Genomic DNA, 6577 nt, shown 5'->3' with positions numbered 1-6577 from the left:
GACAAAACTGAATTTAAAGAGATAGGGATAGAGAAATTGTACACAGTTGTTTATACTGGTTCACTCCAAATCCAAAGCTACATCTAGTCTTCTCAGAACCCTGTGGAAATCCACTAAGCAATCACCACTTGATCACTTATGTACCGCCCTGGTGGTCGGGTATGATGACGTGGCATCCTGCTACAGTGTAGGCGTGTTGACAAGGCGCCAGGTTGGCAGATAGGAAGGAAGTCGGGAGGCACGTGTAGTCGCCAGTTGATAAGTTGGCGTGTTCCGATTTCCAGCTTACCAGAATAGGCGATCGCCAGGTTAAAGATCCAGTCGCCAGATGTAGATTCAGGCGACCTAGGCATTGGAGATCGCCAGAGCAAGCACATCGCCGAAGATGAAGGAGAAGCAGCAGGTTATGAAGGCGGCCGGCGAGACCACAGGGAAGGTGTATGAAAACCCCTAACTCGCCAGTTCCAGTAGAGATCGCACTCCTAAGTTAGCTATGCACTGGGCAGTACCATGCATAAGTAACTTAGCCAAAATGAGAGTAGAAGCAGCGCCAAGTCAGGGAGCCTCCAGATGATGGCACGTGTACAGTTGGATACGAGCCACGTGTCCAAGTCTGTAACTGCCAGGAGAGAGAAAACCACCAGGTATATAAGAGCTCTTAACGAACTTTCTGAGGTACGCACGTTCAGTTCATACACTTTACGCTTGCGAGTGATAGAGCTGATTGTGAGAGAGGATTTGCACGGTTCTTGTTCTTAGTATTTGGTGATACCGTCACTGACTTGAGCGTCGAAGTGCGATCGGCCGCAGCGGCGCCGTGTTGTTCTTGAAGTAGATCCCGGAAAGGAACGGAGGTGAGAAGCGGTGAGCACGTCGATCCTTTGACGAGGCATTCTCCAGCGTTCCGGTCAACAGGAAGGATCATCAGGCGCCCACCGTGGGGCCGTGTAAAACGTGCTCCCATCCACAGCGTGGGTTCTTGGAGGTTTACGAAGTTTTCTGCGTGGTTGTGCGCTGGTGCAACCATCGTTCACGGTTTGTCTGAATTTCGTTCGGTGAGTTTGCGTTTTGTACCGTTTGTTTGGCTTTCGATCGGTGGAGTGAGGTCTTCTGTTGCTTGCGCGCAATCTGTTTGGTGGAAGTTCGACTTCTTCCGCTTGTTTGGTTGTCCGCGGGGAAACGGTGGTTTTTGGTGAAGTTGTGGTTTTCTTCGAAGGTTTGCGGTGTTCTTGAGTTCTTGCGCAGTTTCTTGAGTTTCTCCGATTGATCGCTGATTCGATCGTGGTTGGAGTGTTGTTCGCTGTTTTCCTGTGGTTCGCTGAAGTTAATGAGAAAAATGAGAAGCAATCGTTCCAGTCCCGTGGCGCCTGTCGCTGCTGAAGGCGACACCGCCATGACCATGGCGCAGATGGCAGAGATGATGCGCTCGTTGCAGGCAATTGTGGAAGCCTCGCGCGTGGAGCAGGCGAGGATACATGAGGACCTGGTCGCCTCTCGCGCCAGGAACGAGGAGCTCAGCAAGGTAACTGAGGAGCTGCGTCGAGCTCTTCAGGAGCAGCAAGGACGTTCTTCTGCTGAAGAGGTGGCGCCGTCGACGCCACCTCGTGTTTTCCCAATGCCTTTTGTTCAGGCGATTACCGACACGCCTATTCCCACGAGCGTGGTCCCAGTTAAGGCTGTCTTTACCGGCGTGGAGGATCCAGAGGCTCACCTGACCACGTTCCACACGCAGATGATGCTGTCGGGAGGGTCAGACGCCGTCTACTGCAAGATGTTCGTGAGTACGCTCCAGGGAACGGCGATGGAGTGGTTTGTGAGCCTGCCTAACGGCCACATAACCAATTTCCAACAGTTCTCGAAAATCTTTGTCGAGCAGTACATTGTGAATAAGGCACCGCCCAGGGTGTCCTATGATCTGTTTGATATAAGGCAGTACCATGGGGAGTCCCTCAGAGACTACCTCAATCGCTTCGGAGCGCAGATGGTCAATCGCCGGCCAAGGATGAAGAAATGCTGGTCTATGCCTTCAAGAAGGGCGTGCAGCCAGGGCCATTCTGCGAGGCCTTGATCAGGGCTCATCCAGCGACGTTTGCTGAAGTCAGGCGACTTGCGGTGGCCCACATCGCCGACGAGAGTGAAGTCGCCGAGAAGAGAGGCAGCGTGGCTCCCGCCAGGCCACGCGCCCAGACCAGGATCCAGCCGCAGAGGGTGCTGGAAACGGCGGCGGCGGCCAGAAAAGACCAGAGGACTCGCCATCCTTACGACAGGAGAAACAAGGGAAGAAGCCAAGCGCGCCAGCAACCAGCACGCCAGCAACCAGCACGTCGGGAGTACAATCGCCCGCCTAAGCACAAATTTGTCATGGGACTAGCAGACCTGATCGCTATCCCTAACATATCTGCTAGGTTGAAGGCGCCTGAGAAGGTGGGCGACAAGGTGCTGGGGTCGAAGCCGGACGCCTGGTGCGAGTTCCACCAATGTTTTGACCACACCTTGGACTCGTGTTTGTCTTTGGGGTATCAGCTCGACGATCTGGTTAAGAGCGGGTTCCTAAATGACTATCTGCTGGATGGAAAGACGGGGGGAGCGTCGAGTTCCCAGCCAGCAGGTGGAGAAGCCCAGCAACACGAGATGCCTATCCACGGGGAGATCCACACCATTGCAGGAGGTTTCTCAGGTGGTGGATGCACCGCATCGCAGAGGAAAAAGTATGCGCGATCGGTGATGACAGTGGACATGTTTGAAGATCACTCGCCGGAAGTGGACATTACGTTCACCAAGCAGGATCTTCGGGACGTTGTGCCTCATGACAACGATCCCATAGTCATTTCGTTGGTCACAGCAGGGAGGAAGGTCCACAGAGTTCTGGTGGACCAAGGAAGCTCGGCAGACGTGATGTTCTGGCCGACTTTCACGCAGCTGGAATTGCCCCTTGACCAGCTAAGGCCCTATGGAGGGTGCCTATATGGGTTCGCTGGTGACCAGGTGGAGGTCAGGGGGTACATTGAGCTGAGAACCACGTTTACAGATGAGGCTGGGTCGAGGACGGAGAAAATCAAGTACCTCATCGTAAACGCCCCTTCAGCATATAACATCCTGTTGGGAAGGCCCACTCTTAACAGGATAGGCGCCATTCCGTCGACTCGGCACATGAAGGTGAAGTTGCCGTCCATGGAAGTGGTGGTGATCACGATCAAGTCGGATCAGAAAGAAGCAAAAAGGTGCTATGAGAATAGCCTGAAAAACAAAAGATCAGTGAGTTATGTAACAACCACCCCACCTCCCGGTGTGAAGCCCAGACCGCCGGTAACAGAGGAGGCCGCCGGAAGGGATGTCGAGATGGTAGACGCTGAGCTGGGGGAGAGGAATGCTGGCCTGGAGGAGGAAGAGGCGCGGAATCGCCCTGAGGAAGCAAGGGAACAGGGAATCGCCAGGGCGGTGATCGCCAGAGAATCCAGGCCCAAACCTGTCGAGCAGTGGCTCGAGAAGGAGATCGGAGGGAAAATCTTCAAGCTCGGAAGACCTCTGGAGGTCGATCTCCAGGACCAGATCGCCAAGGTGATTGAGCGGCATCTGGACGCGTTTGCTTGGTCCGCTTCGGACATGCCCGGGATCGATCCCGACTTCTTGTGCCATCATCTGGCGATGGACAACATGGTGAGACCGGTGCGACAAAGGAGAAGAAAATTCAATGAGGAGAGGAGGCAGGCGATCAAGGACGAAACACAGAAACTCCTCGCTGCAGGCCACATCAGGGAAGTCCAGTACCCTGAATGGTTGGCAAATGTCGTACTGGTGAAGAAGAGTAACGGGAAATGGCGCATGTGCGTCGATTTCACCGATCTGAACAAAGCTTGCCCAAAGGATTCGTATCCTTTACCAAGCATTGATGCCCTGGTTGATAGTGCTGCAGGGTGCAAGCTGCTGAGCTTCCTGGATGCCTTCTCGGGATATAATCAGATCAAGATGCATCCCATGGATGAAGAGAAAACAAACAGCCTTCATGACGGAGAGATCGTGCTACTGCTATAAGGTGATGCCGTTTGGGCTGAAAAACGCGGGGGCCACGTACCAGAGGTTGATGGATCGAGTACTTGCACCAATGCTGGGAAGGAACGTGCAAGCCTACGTCGATGACATGGTCGTGACCTCGCAGGAGAAAAGCAAGCACGTTGCAAACTTGGAAGAATTGTTCACGACGATCGCCAAGTTCAAGTTAAAGCTCAACCCGGAGAAATGCATTTTCGGCGTGGAGGCTGGAAAGTTTTTGGGTTTTCTCTTGACTGAAAGGGGGATAGAAGCTAACCCAGACAAGTGTGCCGCCATCTTGGCGATGAGAAGCCCGGCTACGGTGATGGAAGTCCAGCAGCTAACAGGTCGGATGGCAGCCCTATCTCGCTTCGTGTCAGCTAGCGGAGAAAAGGGGCATCCCTATTTTCAATGTCTGCGGCGCAATAACAAGTTCGTTTGGACGAAAGAGTGCGAGGAGGCTTTCGTCAAACTAAAAGAGTATCTGGCGAGCCCGCCGGTTCTGTGCAAACCGCTGGCGGGAATCCCTCTCAGGTTGTATTTCGCTGTGACTGAGAGGGCAGTGAGTGCGGTGCTCGCCCAGGATCAAGATCAGGCTCAGAAGCCTATTTATTTCGTGAGCAAAGTATTGCAGGGCCCAGAAACGAGATATCAGGCCCTGGAGAAGGCTGCGCTGGCTGTGGTGTTTTCGGCGAGGAGGTTGCGCCACTACTTCCACAGTTTCACAATACTGGTGATGACTGACCTGCCCATCCAGAAGGTCTTGAAGAAACCCGACGTTGCGGGAAGGATGGTGAAGTGGGCAGTGGAGTTGTCAGAGTTTGATATTAAATATGAACCGCGAGGCCCGATCAAGGGGCAAATCTTTGCAGATTTTGTGGTTGAACTCTCATCAGAGGCGGCGCGGGTTGAAGGAGACGATTTCCGTTGGGTACTTTCGGTGGACGGATCGTCGAACCAGCAGGGCAGCGGTGCTGGAGTCATATTGGAAGGACCCAACGGGGTGCTGATTGAACAATCTTTGAGGTTTGCCTTTAAAGCCAGCAACAATCAAGCAGAGTATGAGGCGCTGATCGCCGGGATTTTGCTGGCCATGGAGATGGGAGCTAGGGTGCTGATGGCTAAGAGTGACTCGCTGCTAGTCACGGGGCAAGTAACAGGCGAGTTCCAGGCTAAAGATCCACAAATGGCGGCTTACTTGGCGTATTTGCAGGAATTGAAGAGTTCCTTTGCCTCCTTTGAAGTAGTACACGTGCCCCGAGAGCAGAATGCTCGAGCTGACTTGCTTGCTAAGCTCGCCAGCTCAGGCAAGGGGGGTAGGCAGAGGACGGTGATTCAAGAAACTCTGAAGACGCCGAGGGCATTTGTAGCAGATCACCTGGTCCTTCAGATAAGCAGGTCGACGGAGAGAGCAGCGAGAAGCAATAAGTCTTTGACGCAAGAAACTCTGAGGTCGCCGAGAGTTAGAGCATGCCGAGGAGAGAAGGTGGACGTGATGCAGGTCTGCGCCGCCCATGAGCCAGACACTTGGATAACGCAATACAAACGGTGCCTGGCAGATGGCCTCCTCCCGTTGGATCCGACGGAAGCTAGGAAGGTAAAGAAAAATTCCAGCAAGTATACGTTGATTGATGGCGATCTGTACAGGTTTGGGTTCACTCACCCGCTCCTAGAATGTATACACGGCGAGAAGTGCACGAGAATTATGGCAGAGCTCCACGAAGGTATATGCGGGAGCCACGTCGGGGGTCGAGCTCTGGCCGCGAGGACTCTCCGTGCAGGCTACTACTGGCCATCCATGAGAGAAGATTGCAAGAAATATGCCCAATGCTGTAAACAATGCCAGCAGCACGCCGATTGGCATAAGGCACCTCCCGAGGAGTTGAAGTCGATCTATAGCCCTTGGCCGTTTCATACTTGGGGAATCGACATCCTGGGACCTTTCCCGCTGGCGATCAGGCAAATGAAGTACTTGGTGGTGGCGATTGAGTATTTCACCAAGTGGATTGAAGCAGAACCAGTGGCCCAGATCACCGCACACAAGATCGAAGGTTTTGTATGGAAGAACATCGTGTGCCGATTTGGAGTGCCTAAGCGCCTGGTGTCAGATAATGGGACGCAGTTTGCAAGCCACCTGTTGAAGAAGCTTTGCAAAGGGGTGGGAATTCAACAAGTGTTTGCATCCGTCGAGCACCCTCAAACGAATGGCCAGGTGGAATCAGCTAATCGGGTGTTGTTGAGAGGTTTGAAGAGAAGGCTTGAGAAAGCCAAGGGAAGTTGAGCTGAGGAGGTGCCCCGTATAGTCTGGGCGTACCACACCACCGAGCAGTCGGGAACCCACGAGACCCCGTTCAGCTTGGTCTATGGGTGTGATGCCATGATTCCAGTGGAGATCCAGGAGAGCTCGCCGAGATTCCAGAACTTCGTAGAGGAAGATTCGAATGAAGAGAGAAGGCTGAACCTGGATCTGCTGGATGAGGTCAGGGAAGAGGCGAGGTTGAAGGCTGAGGCTGTGAAAAGAAGGGTTGAACGAAGATACAACTCGAAG

The sequence above is a fragment of the Phaseolus vulgaris genome, chromosome 7, assembly GCF_051622355.1.
Source record: "Phaseolus vulgaris cultivar YP4 chromosome 7, ASM5162235v1, whole genome shotgun sequence".
Taxonomy (NCBI): Eukaryota; Viridiplantae; Streptophyta; class Magnoliopsida; order Fabales; family Fabaceae; genus Phaseolus; species Phaseolus vulgaris.
The sequence above is the reverse complement of the archived record's forward strand: the minus strand, read 5'-3'. Positions refer to the sequence as shown.